General features: G+C 48.5%; 1 protein-coding gene across 1 annotated transcript in view; it reads left to right on the forward strand.

Annotated features, from left to right (window-relative positions):
• The first annotated feature begins 522 nt into the window (after positions 1 to 522).
• Positions 523 to 15,217, forward strand: part of LUZP1 (leucine zipper protein 1) — a 32,892-nt gene continuing 18,197 nt past the window's right edge. Inside the window, exon 1 of the mRNA XM_005529881.3 lies at positions 523 to 617. The gene's annotated coding sequence lies outside the window, so the exon portion shown is untranslated. The remainder of the gene's footprint in view (positions 618 to 15,217) is intronic.

Genomic DNA, 15,217 nt, shown 5'->3' on the forward strand with positions numbered 1-15,217 from the left:
CAACTCTTCCCAGCTGCTGGATATCCATTTTCTGGATGCTAGAGGTGGAACCAACCACAGCTGGATTGACCACCAAGCCCCAAACTCTCCAAGAGATGGCACTAAAGGGGGGATGCGACGGGAGAGGAGGACAAGACCTAGCTGTGCCACCTGGCGCGGGGCTCTGCCCTGCTTTTGCCTGCCCCAACACCGAAGCCCCGAGGCAGTGGCAGCCCCGGGCCGGGGCCGGAGAAGGGGCTGTCCGGCAGGCCCTGGAGCACGAATCCCCCGTGAAACCAGCCTGGGAAAGGCTGGGTCCGCTACACCCGCTCCTCCCCGCAGCCTTTCGGAAAGTTTCCCTTCCCTGCCCCAAGCGCCCGCCGACCCCCCCAAAATGGCGGCCGGGCCCTCCCCGCCCTCTCCAGGCCCGGGGGCGGGCGCGGCGGAGCTGCAGGGCGGCCGGGCCGGGCCGCCAGCCCCCGCCCGCTCCCGCTGACGTCAAGCACCGCCCGGTACCGCGTCCCTCCCCTCATTGTCAGCGCCCGCACCCGCCGCCCGAGCCCCGGAGCCCCTCGCGGGCTGCGGCTGCCCAAGCCCGGGCTGGGAGCGAGGGAAGCCTGGCCGCTCCTGCTGCCCAGGTAGGCAGAGGTGGGCGATGAAGGGGCGGAGGGCGGGGGGTGCCGCAGACCGGCGGGGCGGGGAGGAATTTGAGGCATCCGCTTTGTCTTTGACCGCCGCCGCCTTTCCCGTCCCTTCCCGTGCGGGTGAGCGGGTGCCTCAAGGCCGGGCTGCCCGCGGGTGGCGGCGGCGGCGGGGACCCCCCGCGGGAGACCCGGCCCTGAGGCGCCGCCGGGGCCTCGGCTCCCGCTCGGAAATGGAGCCGCCGTCGGGCTCCTTCCGACGGGACCGGAACAGCCGCTTTCCTGAGCGGAGATCGGCCCCGTCCCCGCCCGGGAAGGGCACGGTCGCACCGCTCCTCGCTGTCGCGAGCTGCCCGCAAGGAAGTTCCTAAGCCCGTTGGCTGGGGCTTGGTTGAGATTTTGGAGGTTTCCAGGCGCTTAACGCATTTTTTTTTTTCCCCTTGCTGCAGCCACATACTCCCTTTCCTGTTGCTTATTTTTCCTGAATTCCCCCTTCTTTCTCAGCCCGCCCACGTTTATAATATAATTAATAACGTTCTTTTATATACATGCTTTTCTGATGCTCTGAAGTTAATCACTTCAGTCTTCTTTGCTCCCCCGTCGTGAGGGAATTAATTGATGGAGCACTGTGAAACTTTTCTGTGCCTTCTTCGAAAATTTCTGAAACTTATCCCATTTGGCTTTGTCAGGTGTCCCATATGTGGCGTGTGAAGCCAGTGGCACAGCAGACCTTTGCTGGTTGTCCTTGGTGATTACGCTTTCATTGCAAATCTGCGGTTTTTTCCCCCCTTCTAATGCTACATCTGAAGCCTTTAAACCAGTTAAACGCAAGTTAAAGTGATGATCCCAACTAATCAGCACATCTGAGTTAGGTGCAGTGGGGTTGGATTTTAATTGGTGCGTAAATTCTGTTGAAACATTCCACAAAAATCGGGGGAAGGAGTGCTCGTCGCTGCCGCGTGTTGGGGTTGGTGCTTGCTTATTCAGTCTCTCGCCGAGAGCCGCTGGGGTGGGTGAGCGCCTCTCTAAGCCAGCCCCACACTGATGACAGTGGGAAGGGGGATTTTTACAACCTGGATTCGTCTGTGGTATTCCGTGTTTAAGGGGAAAAAATGCAGTAACCACATGCCTACAGCCTCATGGCAGAGGTATGCATCTGCTGACCTGCAGGACATGGCGGGGGTCGTTCCCCAGTGTTACAGTCTGTGCGAGTACGGAACCAGCAGCTCTGTGCTCTGGTCAGCTCGTGCAGCCAGTAGCCAGCTGGCATATTTCTGCAGGGACAGCGTGCTCTGTGGCTGGTTTGCATCTGCGGTACTTGCAGAAGTGTAATTCGTCCATTGTATGGGCTCTGCAGCACTAAGGACTGCATCGGCAGCGCCTGCCAGGCTGACACCCCCACCCTGGGGCTCCAGGAGCCCCGAGGGAGCGATTCTTGTGCAGGGGCCTGGTGTGCAAGACCTCTCCTGGGCATGGGATCCCCTCACCGGCATGGATGCCTGGGGCTGCAGCTCTCTGTAACACTGCAAGGAGGAGGAGGACATGGAGAGCTGATTGCTGTGTTTCTTTTGGATATGTGTCTGAAAGTTCCTGGGGGAAGGAATGAGTTGGGGAAAGGGAGTGTGGGAGAACAGCACAATTCAAGAGTAGTCAGGTCCCTGTTAACTAAGCCCTGCATCTCCTGATCTAAGTGGTTCAACCCCAGCTTCCTTACAATGCTATGAAATGTATGAAACTCCAGTACAGGCCAGTCTGACCAATGTTGACTTCCTAAGCAGTAGAAATAAGTTATAAGAACACAGACTTTTCACTAGCCTTCTGGCTGTCTCTGCGTTGGAAATTGCCCAACTGAGAGTAAGCTACTATGAGGCTAGGAATTGTAGGCAAAAATAACTCACGTTAGAAAAGAGAGCTCTCAAATGTGTCTATTACAAGAAATAGTAATATTTAAAAGCCCAGTGTGCCTTGCAATCTAGACCACATTATTTTGTATGTTCAAATGGATGATTACATTTTTGAGCGTGACCTTACCAGAGTATTGTACCCAGGGACTCTGAGGCTGTGTGTGTCCTCCATGAAACCTTTTCTTCCCACCGTGGGCTGCAGTTGGTGAGGAACCAGAGGCCTCTTTCCTCATGGAGGCTTTTCAGAAAATATGGTTGGCATTACTGAGCAGAATGAAAAAAAAGGACAATTTTGATACAATTGTTACACTAAAATGAAGCATATAATCTCTTCAGGAGGTCGTTTTGATTGGAAGATTCCCACGAGGGTGATGATTCGTAGCAGTAATATGTTTTACACTAACTAGTGTTCTGCAGATCATGGGAGCCCTTAAAACACATTGGAATGGAGAACCTTTGTTATGATGGTTGTGGCATGGTTACATACATCTTCACACATCTAAGGCCTGCACAGACTTTTTGCCTTGGGTGATGGTTGTATTCACACATATGAAGCAGAAAGCATGAATATTTTTAAATGCTTGGTGACAGCTGATGAGCAGGTGTTGCTTGCCAGCACTTCCTGCATTCCCAAAGCTGGTGATTGGTTTTGTCCTTCCATATCTTTATTCTCTCTGCTTTCAATGGGCTGAATCTTTGGAGGGCTTTAGTCTTTTAACTTGATCTCCTCTTCCATCTGTAGCCACCAAAGGTGTGATTAACCTCCTTGTCCAAGCTCAGCTGTTTGCCAGGGTAACACGGGCTGGCAGCCTTCCCCTGGTGGTGACTGCAGCCACTCACTTCACACATTGGCGACAATCACATCTCTCTGGATTTGAGGGTTTAGAGCTGGTGACAGAATCAGTTTGGTGGAAAACCCACAAACCATTTGCCCTTAACTGTCCAGATTTAGGAGCCTTCATAACCACCCTGAGAGGGCATGCCAAGCATGCCATTCCCGTTAAGTCGGTGGGGTTTGGGTTGATTCAGCAGCCTGAAAACCAATGTTTTTGAAATGATCAAATATAAAGCGTGGCATTGGATGTCAGCCATCAGAGTGTGGCAATTTAGGCCTTAATGTTTTTGTGTCTCTGGTGGTGTCTTAGGTTTTGGCAGCGATGTTCCCCTGCTGAGGCCCTAATCTTGGCAGATAAGGGGTTGTAAGGATGCCTCAGCCCTGTGTGCTTTAACCCTCACCAGGGTGGAGTAAGATATGCAGGTGCAACACACAGCTTTACCTAAGCGTGACAGCAGCATGCACAGAAGCATGAATGCTGTGCACAGGCAGTTTCTGTTTCCTTCTCTGTAAAAGAAAGCTGAGAATATTTTGGTGCTTTCTTGCGGTAGTTGTGCAGCGAATGAAACATTTGTATTCCTGAACATCTGAATTTCTCATAGAAACACAGTCCAGAAAGGTGAATGCACCCTGTGAGTGATGGGCTGAAAGGAGAGGGGGTGTTTAGAAAAAAATGAGGTTTTATGTTATACTTAGCACTCAGCCTACTCTGCAGCCTTGTCTCTTCTCATAATAAAGCTGCTTAGGATCCACACCAATAACCCCAGGAATGAAATGTATCATTTCTTTGCTTAGGATGCACATCAATAACCCCAGGAATGAAATGTATCATTTCTTTGCTTAGGATGCACATCAATAACCCCAGGAATGAAATGTATAATTTCTTTGCTTGGGAACAAAGTTGCCAATACACAGGTAAGGTATAAGAGCACATAAACTGGTAAGATATGAGATATAAGAACACATGAGCTGGTAAGTTTGTTTCTGTGTGACAGTGAGTGGATGAGAGTGACTGCTTGCTCTTGTCAATCATGTCAAGTTGGAGGTGAGATGGGTTTTCACATTCTCTCCAGTCATGGATCTGGGAAGTGCTACATTAGTGCAGGTGGGCACTGTGCCTGGAGGAGGTGGGTTTGCCTCTCCCCTTGTCCTAACCACTTTCTCTTCAGAATGCCCTTTCTAGCCCTACCTCAGGTGACAAAAACTCCCTGTAGCCTTGTTCAGAGAGTTGGTCTGGGTGAAAATTAACCATCAGCCTCCCTCCCACGCCCTTTAGCCCTGCCTGATTCCCTGCCTGGCTGCAGGGCTGCTTTACTCTGGCCAAGGAAGGGGAGCACGAGGCTAGAAGGAGGCAGGTGCAGTGCAGGGCCACCTGAAAATGACTATGAAACTTAAGTTTGAGGATCTGGTCCAAAATCTGTGAGGTCACTTGTGCAGTGATAGCATCCCTTGAATATCTAAGCATTGCTGTCTGAGTTGAGATCTCTGTCACCACCACGCTTTCACAGTGAGTTTGGATGTGCTACCTTTGCAAAGCTCCTGCTCATGCAAGGTGCTGCCCAGGTTTGGGCAGAGGAGTAGAGAAATCATGTTTAGAGGACTTCGGTAGAAAGTTTTCTACATTTATTAAGTCCCAAAATTTTTGGCCCTCTTTGTCAAAGCTTCATTGAATTGAGCAAGCCTCAAACATTCTTCTCACAAAGTAACTTCAGAGTCCTGTCATCTGGCCTCTAGCAGCTGTATTGAACTTGAGCCAGCAAAGTGCACCACTCTCACGTGTGTAAATACTTTGTGTGAGCTGGAAACTTCTGTATGGCTGCTCCTTGGCCTGCTGCAGCATAATAGCTGTCATCCTGCCCTGCCCTGCCTGTCAGGGGACCAGCTGTCCACAACCCAGCCATGCTCACCATCCTCCCTTGGCTGCAGGCACACTGGCCTGGTTCCATGGGCAGATCCTACTTCTGACAGGTGGGCTGTGGGTGCTCTAGGATGAAGTAATGCGAGATGTGCACTGTCAAGTGTGGATACTTCCTCATCACTCCTCCTTGCTGTCTGCCCTGGTTTGTGAGGAATGTGGTGGTTTTGCTGCTTCCAGTCACAAAGGGGAAAGTGTAGGCTTTAACGATTTTTAATCAGTACTGGGTGGACAAGCCCCTGCATGCAAACATTTATAGTTCTGAATTTACTTAGCTAATTGTTTTTTAAGTCATAGATTAAGTCATAGTTTGACCTGCTGTACTGCCCAGGCCATAGTATCAAACCTTACTTAGTATTGAATTAACTCATTAACTCAGCCGGTTTTGAGGTTTGTGATTTCAACTTGCAAACTTGATGCCTGGAGGGGGGGAGGGGGCGTTGATCTAAATAAGATTTTTTTGCCACAAAAACCCCGTGTTCCATGCTTGGATTTGTGATCGTTTGGCTCAGAAGTAGCAGAACTGATTTCATTCAGAGCCCTTGCAAATAGTGTTGTGGCTGTCCTTGATTGTGCACTGCATGCCTCTGAGAAAGCAGAGCAGCAGGAGATGAGAACCGAGGCTTTCTTAGTCCTGGTAGGGTTCGGCTTTGGTGGTTAATATTACAAAACCGCTGGAGCTTGGGGCTCATGTGTCAGGCTATGCAGGAGGAGAGGAAAGCTTCTGTGGCTGTAGACAGGTGATGTGAGAGGGCTGCCTGACCTGTGTCATGGCGCAGCAGTCCTGTGGGGCAGCTGAGGAAGGTGGTTTTTGGTGACACACATCACCTCTGCTCCAGGACAGCAGCTCTCCCACTGACTGCTCCCATCCCCCCGAGGGTCCTGGAGCAGGTGACAGCAAGTACACTGCACTGGAAGTGCAAGTGCCAGGGTAGGTAAAGGTGGTGTGGGAGGGAAGGAGAGAGCATAAGGTCCATGTTCCTACTTCTCGTGTGTTGCAGTGTTGTAATTGACCTCTAGAAACAGTAGCTTCATCCTAAGCTGAAAATGTCTTTCTACATGACTGATCAAGATGAACATAAGCTCAAGCAACTCTTTAATTAGCTCAAGAATATTTCTCTTTACCTTGAATGCTTACTTTTCACCTTTTCCTCTGTTGCTGTATGCTATGCAGTGCTTGCAGTGGGTTGTGCAGCAAGGACTCCTCAGTGTGGTTCTGCTGCCTGGTGTCGTCAGCCCTGCCACCCATGCTGCATGCCGCACAGCTCTGCACAGATGGGAGTGACAGCTTTTGCTGCAGTGCTGCACCCTTGGTACGTGTTGCAGCAAAATCTGTCAGACTTTGTTTTCGCATTCATTCTCCAAATTGCTTTAATTAAAATTGCTTTTATATGCATTATCTGGCTTTTAAGGTTCAGCACTGGCTTGTGTCTTCCCCACTGGATTGATTTGAAAATCACAGGATATGTTTCCAAGGCTGCAGAGGCTCCAAGGTTGTTCTGATCATCTGATTCCGCTGCAGCACTTTCAGCTGCTTGTGCCTTTGAGGTGCCTGTGCCTCACGTGGGAGTGCAGTGGGTTACCTTAAAGGGAAAATCTGATGAAACTTCTTTAAGAACTTGTTGTTACATGTGGTATCTTAGTGGAATTTACCGGAACAGAATGGAGCTTCCTGACCTAGGATCTGGAACAGAGCTGCAAAAACATTAATTTCTCAGGTAGTGTGAATCATTTGGAAATATGTCTGTATTTACTGGAAAACAATAATTCCTGGATGATAATAAATAACTACTAGTACTGCTTTGTGGTGAGAATTTGAACTTGAAGCAATTGAGAAATCCTAATGAAGTCTCTCACTCTGTCTGCATCCCATTCTGTATAGCTGTTCTTCAGAATTGTTTTTAATGTTGCTGAGTGTGACTAATGTCTTTGCATAAAGGTATCCTGTGTAACGTGGGTGTTGATGTTTCTGTATGAGATTTTGTTGTTAGTATATAGTAAACTGCCTGCATATGCTGTAAAATTCTCTGGATGTTACCTTTTTTGCATTGGGAACAAGAAGCACAGTTTGGAATAGGTCTTTTCCTTTTGTCTGTAACCACCTTCAGAGGTGTGACAGGGATAGCGAGTATCAGCAGTGCTTTGGGAAAGCTGTGAAATTGTGTGTTTGAAGGGGACTGCAGGAACAATGCTGCAGTGGAGCACTAGCAGCTGTGGAGGTGGGGAACTCTTTCCCAGCAGTGGTGGGAAGATGGGGAGGCTCTCTGGGGTGTAGTCTCTGCAGACCATAGACCACAAACAGGCTACTGGTAGAGACCTTGCCTCTGGGTCACCTGCCCCTCATTTTCCCCCTCCAGCAGCAGGAGTGGTAAGCCCCATTCTCTAGCTTGCTTTCTCTGGCTGTCTTATGACAGAAATATGCTCCCAAGTCCTTACACACAGATCATCTCCATTCACTTTTCCTCTGCTGCCTACGCTTTGAGCTGATTTGCAGAGCAGGGTGGGTTTTCTCTTTTTTTTTTTTTTTTTTCTTTTTTCTTTTTTCTTTTTTTAGTAATCTCTGCCTTGTGTGCCTCTAGTGACTGCTGCAACTGCTGGGGCATGTGGCTGGGAGTTCAGCACAGTCCTTGCTTTGGAGCCCAGCTGTGTGTGAGCTGATGGGGCACACAGAGCATCTCTCTGCAAAAACAAGAATGGCAGCAGCAAGCTGGACAGGCTCAGCAAAGCGTTGGCAACATGGCAGTGACTGCATGGGAGGCAGATCAAGAGAAGGCTGTGCTTTTCTGCTCCGTACTGGTGAGATGGTGTCTGAAGTGTTATGAGATTCAGGTGTTTATTTCACTAGATCAGGTTGCCTAAAGCCCCATCCAACTTGACCTTGGGTACTTCCAGGGATGGGGCATCCACAGCTTCTTTGTGCGACTTGTGCCAGTGACTCACCACCTTCACAGGGAAGAATTTCTTCTTAATATCCAGTCTTAACCTACTCTCTTAGTTTGAAACCAGTGCCCACATCCTGTCACTACAGTGTGTGGTAAAAAGTCTGTCTGTGTCTTTCTTATAAACCTTCTTTATATATTGAAAGGCCACTATAAGGTCTCCCCAGAGTCTTCTCTTTCTCAACTGGATAACCTCAACTCTCTCAGCCCTTCTTCACAAAAGTATTACAGCCCTTGGATCTTTTTTTGTGGCTTCTTGCGAACCTGCTGTAGTTTTTCTGAGGACTCCAGAATGCCAGATGTAGTGCCCCAGGTGAGGTTTCATGAGAGCAGTGGGAGAATCACTTCCCTTGACCTACTGGCCATAATTTTTTTGATGCAGCCAAAGCCCACTGTTGGCTTTCTACGCTGCAAGCGCACATTGCTGGGTCATGTCCAACTTTTTGTCCACCAGTACCTCCAAGTCTGTCTCTGCAGGGCTGCTCTCAATCCATTCATCCACCAGTCTGAACTGATGTTGGTTATTGCCCCACTCCAGGTGCAGAAAGTTGCAGCATGGTAAATTCTGACTGAACATAAAGGAAAATAATTTTCTCCCTGAGATTGTTCTGACAGGAAACAGTGCCTGAGAGGTTGAGGCATTTCTGACCCTGGAGATTTTCACAACTTAATGCAGTTCTGAGCAGCCTGCTCCAGCTTTGGACACTAACCCTGTTTGAAATTGGAGCTGGACTGAAGTTAGCTTTATCCCCTTACTGCTAACTAAGATGAGAGAGAAAATGTGAATTCCCTTTTCTTTCCCTCCTCTGTAGAAAGGAGCAGCCTGGTGGGGTCCTGTCTCAGTACAGGCACGCCAGTGCTTCCTTCCTATGAAACATCCTTCCTTCCTTCAGTCCAGGGAGTACAAGGGGAAAAAGGACACATAAACAACAATGCAAGTGAGCACAGTTAGACAGCCATGCCCTGAAAAGTCCTGGAGGGGATCCTCTGCTGCCATTTCTGCCTTATGCTCTATTTCTCACTCTCCATTTCTTAAACATGCTGCAAGAAAAGCGTGTGCCCTCCTGGCTCTGATCTTCATTTAGGATAGGATTCAGATAAATGAATGCTTGGCGTTAAGCCTGCAGATTTTGTCATTAGCATCTTGTGTAATGCTTGCAGGAATACCTGTGCTCCAAGAGCAGTAGAATTTGTCTGGCTGTTGTCCATTGGATACCTTGGGTAGCCGGTGGACTTAAAAGCAAATGCAGGCTGTCCTGTAGAACTGCCTTGTTAATACAAGGTATTTCAAGATCGTTGGTTTTCTAGGAGCATGAAATGGAGAATTTGGAACAAAGTTTTCCCGTGATAGTAATGAGTAGAGTGGTATCTTTAACCCTTTCATGTCCCATGGGCAAGAGGCTGGTGGGAGATGGAAGAACTTTGAAGTTGGTGTTATTGAGCCTTGTCTGTGGAAGAGGTATGGCTCAGGACTTTCCTAATGGAAATCCTGTCCCACGCTTCTGACTCCAGACTCCTACTGAAGGTGGCAGCTGGCTGCTGAGGATGATCTCTCTGGGAAGTTACAGCTGTTCTGCTGTTTCAGTGCCCTCCCTAATCAAAGGAGACACTTTATCCCCAAGCGCTGAGGAGTTTTTCCTCAGGCAAATGAGGAATTACTGTGGCCCATTTTTGGAAAGAAAGAGCAGAAGCCAGGCCAGGTGTCCCTTTGCTATCCCGTTCTGCATTAAGGAGAATCCCAACAGTGACTGCTGAGTGCCCCAGCCAGTTACCAGACCTTGGACCTCTGGTTTATGGAGAATATCAGGTGACCTCACAGCTCTTCCCAGAGCACAGCATGCAGTGCAGGGCATGCAGCTGGTTTCTGCCTGCTAGGGCAACGAGCTGCCCTCACCTTTATGTCCTGCTTGCCCTGGTCCTGGCACAATGCTGTATGTCTGTGTGTAAAGTGCCTGTTGTCATTTTGAGAGGCCCAGCCTGCAAGTGAATGTATTCCATCCATAAATTAATGAAGGCTTTCAAGAGGGCAGTTTTCAGTGGCACAGCTGCCCAGTATCATAACACCATCTTGGCATCTTGTCTTGGAGTCTCTCCATTGTCCATGGAGTGTTAGTTTGGAGGTTAAAGTTCCCAAAGCTACAAGAACGCTTCAGCATGTTCCTGTTTGTAAATGTTATTTTATTTACCTTTTTTGTTACCTGAGGGTATTTTCAGCAATAAATTGAACACAAAGACTACTGTTAGGATCTTCCAATCCAGCCAGCTGTCCTCATTGAGCAAATCATATTTAAGAGTGATTTATAAGTTCCTGAATGCCTCCTTTCATTTGACTTCATGCTTGGCAGTGAACAAAAAAGCTGCAGGTTGGGAGTTCAGAGGGGGGAAAAAAAGCTGGTTGTTATAAGGGAGTCCAAGATCACAATTGGTATTTGTGGTACAGCCAGGGGACAGAGTTACCAACTATTTGTATTGGGAGGCCTTGAAGGATCTAGAGATTACTCACGGTGTGTTGGTTAGCCAGCCAGCCTTCGTTTACCTGCGCAAGTGGTTGTGAGACGCTGGGCCCGCGGTCCACCCAGTGCACATGACTCTGGGGAGAAATCAGGCAGGCTTTGGCTGCACTGCCTGTGAGTCAGTGCCTGTGGTGCGTGGGTACCTTGCTAATGGAAGGGCGTCCCACTGCAGCGTCTTGCCTCGTCTTGCCTGCCTGCTTACTGTCCTGGACGCTTGCTCGCTTCAGTTGCTGCTCCCACAGGGCAACCAAGCGGCTCTGGAAGAGACTCTGAGCAGGTGATGGCACCTTGGTTTGGTGACAGTACCTAGTGCCTTGCTTCAGAGCGTGCAGATTTTGTGAATTGCAGCCAAAAGGTTTGGCTCAAGCTGGAAGTGATGCTGCTGGTGTAACCCAAGCTGGTCAGCCTTTATGCCAGAGGCATTTCTAATGGCTGACAGGTTCCTCCTGGACTTTTCATGATAGGGATGTTAACCCTGCTGTTCCCCAGGCAGCTGAGCTGAGGTGTGCTGCTAGTCTCTCCCACATCTCTAACAAACGTTTGTCCAAAAGCTGCAGAATGGCAGTGAGCTCCAGCATGCGCTTGAGCTGCTGCAGTGCTGCCCCTGCCAGTGTGCCTGCATCAGGCACTGCAGCTCCCCTAACACACAGCCCTCTCACCGGGAGTTTACAGTTCAAGTCTAAACCCTGGTTTGCTCCAAGAGCAGCAGCAGTGGCACCTTGTAACCTCAGTCAGATTCCCTTGCTTCCCCAGGGGCCCTTCCACAAGTCTGAATTGGTACTAATTGCAGGCTTTGTTCAGCCCTTTGCATTTAGGCTGCAAGCACAGGGCAGGCCAGACTGCTGAGCATGCCTGCAGAGGTACTGCTGCCCATCTATCCCAGGGTATGGTCCTAAAAACGTGCCAGCAATTTTATCTGCATCTGCACTAAGCAGGGCAAGTGGTGGATTTGCATGGGTGAGGCTGTGCCAGGTGTTAGCCAGGCCAGGCCAAGCTTCTCACAGACAAATCAGGGGGAACCCCAATGTGCCCTGAAGAGGGATCCCCCCAGCAAGAGCAACTCTGCAGAGACTTGAGGTGAAACTTCTACTGATTTGGGAGATTTCTGATGGTCATGTTTCTTTCTAGTGGTAGGGATGTTCTGTTTACTGGGACCATTAGCAATGCTAATGATCTCTAAAGCTGACCTACAAGACAGAAGTTAAATCTGGGCTTATGCTTAAATATTGAATTTTATCAGAGTAATTAGTCCTAGATGTCTGCTTAGAATTTTTGAGTTAAAGGGCCGTTAGTAAAGATTAATGGAAAATTAAAATTTAGACACTTACTGAAATATGAATGATCATTTTTGTTTCATGTCACATTTTATTTCCTTGTGCTGCCATGCCATCAGTCTGGGGGTCTGTGCAGTTCCTGCTGGACCTGCTCAGAACAAAATCCTGTGTGCATGGAGCAGAAGGAAGTGCAGGGCAAGGTGTGTAGAAATGACAAGGCACCTTTCCTGAAATGGAGCTGAAATTGACTGTCTAAGCTGTTCCTAAAAGATTTTCCCTACTACTGCTAAGGAGTGGGGACAATGCAGATCCATGGATCAGTGATCACATCAGTGCTGCCTTATGTTTGTACAGTTCTTGGCATGGCTTGGCCTGGATCTTCCCAGGCATCTTCTGGGGATGGCTCAGAAGTTAGCAAGGTCTGTTACGTTTGGAGGCAGGCAGATTTAAAAGGGCAGGGGTTGTTCTGTGCCAAGTGGCCTTGGCACAGACGACAGACCTCACATCTGTCAGGCTCACATACTGATACAGGTGTACCCTAAAGCTCTTTGTGTCACTGATGACAGTGCAGTCTCCAAGAGGCCATTCATCCACCTGGCCTTAACACATTGGGATCAGGTGAGCGATTATCTGATAGTGCTGCAGACTTTTTTTGTCTGTGGGGAATGTCTGAATATTTTTATGTTGAATGCACAGCTCTAGTAGCCTACATTTTTGGGTCCACAGGTACCACACACAGGCTGGTTGCCTTCCTGTCCTTTCATTTCTGTCCAAGAAATGGACAGATTGGATGTGGATGGATTGGAAGTTGCAGCAGTCCAGGAGAGGCAGTAGCTATGGCAGCTCCTCAAGCTGCTCCTGTGGCAGCTGTAAGGGAGCTGAAAAGCTTTCCTTTTAGCACTTACAAACTTAATTGAATGAATTCTTCCAAGGAGAAAGTCACAAGAGTAGCCAGTTGTCTGTGCTATAGAGTTCATGAGCTTGTTTTTTTGGGAGGACCTTTGTGACAATCCCAGTTTTTTGCAGGATTTGTAGGGATCTGCATGGAAACCTCTGTGTGGCTGAGCCAATCTTTTAGCCAGAAAAACTCACAGCAATCCAAGGAGTGTTCCTGCAAAGCTGACTCAGATGTCCTTCTACTCTGCTAGGAGAATGGAATGTGCCCTCTATCAAACAGGATGCAGAGAAACACACAATACTCTGTAATTTTCATGCCAGCAGGGATATGTTTGTAGCCATGTGGCTCTTGGGTATAATGTTAGGAAGAATGTGAAGGTTAGAGCTGCCTACGCCTAATGAGCAAAATTGATTTGAAAAAAAAAAAAAAATGATTCAGAGATGGTTATGAGTACTTGAAGTTAATCTTATTAAGTGTATTGTACCAGTCAGGCCTTTCCCAGCTCTGTAGATACTGCTGGATGAGAAGTTATGTGGGTTTGTGCTTTTGGGTGTGTAGCCAATTTGCAGTGTGGTACTTGTCAGATGTGCAGTGTTAGTCCTGTTTCACCTGGACAAGTGTTTGTGACAGGACAATGAAGGAGCCCAAGAAGATTACAAGAGCTCTACTGGATGAGAGCAATGGCTGGAAATGGGTGTCTAGGAAGGAGGGAGAGCAATAGAAGTGTGCAACCATGCAGGTCAAAGGATTTCCCCAACCTGCGAGTTTTGTCTCAAGTGGCCTTGCTGAACTAGAGTGGGTCCCTGTAGGAATGACCTTGAGGGATTTTTCTTCCCAAATGTATCTAATTGCTGTTTTATGAACCCATGAGGGCTTCAAGCTTCCATAACATCGTGCAGCAAGAAGTTCCCTAGTGTACCACTACATACAAGAAGTAGGGCACTGAACAGAGTGAGCCCAACCAGAGATGAGCAGAAGGTAACATCTGGGGCAAGGGAGTGAAAACACCAGCAGGAACTGGGATTGATGTTACTGACCCAGCCTTCAGCACAAGCATGACAGAAGAAGGTGGAGGGAACAGCGTTGTGCTTGAAAGGTAAGATTTATGGTGGCCAGATGAAGAGGGTAGAAGAGCAAGTACAGGAGTCAAGCTTGTTAAAGTGACAGTGTGGAAGATAAGTCTGAGAAGGGCTTTTACTGTATGCTAAATATCTGGGAATAATGTAAATTTGAGAAGTACAAAAGATGCAGGAGAGAAGAAAAGGAACAGAGGAGAAGGCACTGTAGGTCCAGCTGAGGTGCCTGTCTCCTCAGCATCCTAGCTGTACCAGTAGCCCAAACCAGATGTTGGGGAAGAACATGAAAATAATGAATATGTGTTTCTCTATTGGCTGCTTCCAGGGATGTCCTGAGACATAGAGCTTTGGGTTTTTCACGTTCAGTAATCTTTGACATACTATTTAATTCATTTTTCTAACAACTTTCTGAATCTTGCTTGCTCTGAATCTCCCCTGAATCTTTTCAGTTAGTCTGGGGCTTTCAGGGGTGGCTTAGCTACCTTCATGCTAGCACATATTTTGGGACTGAAGTGATGGTGAGAGCCATGGCCCCTGAAGTCCTTTCAAAGCTGAGCTTGATGGAGATGGGAGGGAAGGATGGAGGGTGAAGGAGATGGGAGACCTCTGTGTCCAGTAATTATTACAAAAGCACCACTGAGCTGGGGCTGCTTTTCCCATGCCATCTGCAGGATGCTGCCAAGTTTGTGACTCGCTGAAGAGATGCCTGCATAGTGTTTGTGAAATCAAATGTGACAGTAAAATCTGCTTCTGAGGACACTACAAGTGGCAGCATGGGAAGAAATAAAACATCTTTCTCAGCTTTGATTCCAGTGCAGGATGGCACATAGGAGTAGCATGCTGAGGGGCTCTTGAAGTATCAATCCATTTCTGATCAAGAGCTTCAGAGTGTGGGTAACATCTTCCTTGCCATGCGGCTCCCAGGCAAGGATGCCACTAGCAGCCCTCTCTTTGGCACTGGTGCAGGTTAACACTGTTCTGTATTGCTGCAAGGAGGGTGCTGCACCTGGTCAGCAAATGCTCAGACCTGCTTTCAGTGAGCCCTTCCAGTGCGAGTCAAGCAGTGACTTCAAAGGGGAGCCAAAGGAGAGTGGCTTTGTAGAGGGAAGCAAAATCTCTGCTGTGCACATAAAGCACAACTGCTCAAACCCCAGTGAGCATCTGCTGTGAGCAGCTGTGGGTGGCTTTATGCTCTGCTGCTTTTGCATTGGCCCTGCCAGCTCCATGTAGGGAAACTTATTTT

Source organism: Pseudopodoces humilis, chromosome 27, assembly GCF_049639895.1.
Source record: "Pseudopodoces humilis isolate 2021_Gansu_Grassland_sample_001 chromosome 27, ASM4963989v1, whole genome shotgun sequence".
Classification (NCBI taxonomy): Eukaryota; Metazoa; Chordata; class Aves; order Passeriformes; family Paridae; genus Pseudopodoces; species Pseudopodoces humilis.